Raw genomic sequence first — 615 nt, 5'->3', positions numbered from 1 at the left:
TAACCAGGCCATAGCCAATGTCATCCTAAATAGAAAAATAATAGTATTTTCACTAAAGTCAAGAACAAACAAGTATATCCACTCTCTCCACTCCCAATCAATATAGTGCTTGAAGAAAACCCATTAGGACAGAACAGATATATCATTAGTTAAACCTGTTGCTACTCAAATGTGAGAAACTGTTTGACTCCCCAGAACTCATTTAAAAAATCTCAGTGTGGTACTAAGTGTATATAGTTCAACAGGCCTAATGATGAGGTGGGAAAAGGAGATTGGAGAATTTCTATAATCTCAGGCAAGCCAGCCTGTATGTGAGGCAGGAACCACAAAAATCTCCTGCCTCAAACAAGCTCAAATTCTAGGACCAACACAATAGGTTGTCTTCTGAAATCCACCTGGGTGCTGTTGCACACCCATACCTGCACTTATAGCCAAAGACATGCACACTTGTAAACATGGACATATCATACACACACAAAGATAAAAAACAGAACAATATATGAATATTGGATAAGGAGAAAAGAACATAAAAGAAATCTAAATTTAAGAGATTTACTTTTGGAATGGAAACAGAGGTACCAACATAGGAATCAAAAAAGCAAAAGTAACCACAGC

This window comes from Nannospalax galili, unplaced genomic scaffold, assembly GCF_000622305.1.
Source record: "Nannospalax galili isolate Female #2095 unplaced genomic scaffold, S.galili_v1.0 scaffold2123, whole genome shotgun sequence".
Lineage (NCBI taxonomy): Eukaryota > Metazoa > Chordata > Mammalia > Rodentia > Spalacidae > Nannospalax > Nannospalax galili.
Note: the sequence above shows the minus strand (reverse complement) of the source record.